Below are 734 nucleotides of genomic sequence, written 5' to 3' on the forward strand. Positions count from 1 at the left end.
TTCTGTTAGCTCTTTGGTTGTTTTAACTTTTCTAATGTAGGACGAGGCTGTTTAGCATAGAGTTCAGGTCTATAAACTTTACATCTTAAATAATAATCTAAACTTTAAACATAACAATTTAATTCTCACAGAAATGAGACATCTACTGTGTATTTTTTGTTTCTTACACACCTTAAAATCAAGAGTGCTTCCTGACCCCCTGTGAAGCTTTGGCGACCCCTAGTGGGGGTCCTGACCCCCAGGTTGGGAACCACTGCATTATAGTATTGTCTTGCCAACAAGAAATATATATATATTCCTGTCAATCTATGTCCATTATGGCACAGTTTAAGGTCAAGGCAGTAAAAAAAAAAAAAAAAAATTTAAAAATTATTTGTTTTAGGTTGAAACAAGAAAAGCAAATAAGTGTATCACAAAAAAAAAAAATACTATTGCAATGCATACCATTCAGAGTTAGGATCATTTGTTGACATGGGTTGATTTTAATTATCATTACCTCACTTGTGCATGGACATTTAGCAGTCTAAATATTAATTAGATGCAGAAATATCTCCAGTATGTGTGAGCAAAAACTTAGTTTGTTGTTACCTTTATTTCACTTTAGATTATTAAATGAAGTATGTAAATAAGACAGTTTGTCACCTGACAGTGACCGGTATATATTTTCCACTTCAGTCAGTGCTGTACAGACGGTACCATTCGTTTTCAACTCTTCACCAAGCATGAGATTAATA

Source organism: Dicentrarchus labrax, unplaced genomic scaffold, assembly GCF_905237075.1.
Source record: "Dicentrarchus labrax unplaced genomic scaffold, dlabrax2021, whole genome shotgun sequence".
Classification (NCBI taxonomy): Eukaryota; Metazoa; Chordata; class Actinopteri; family Moronidae; genus Dicentrarchus; species Dicentrarchus labrax.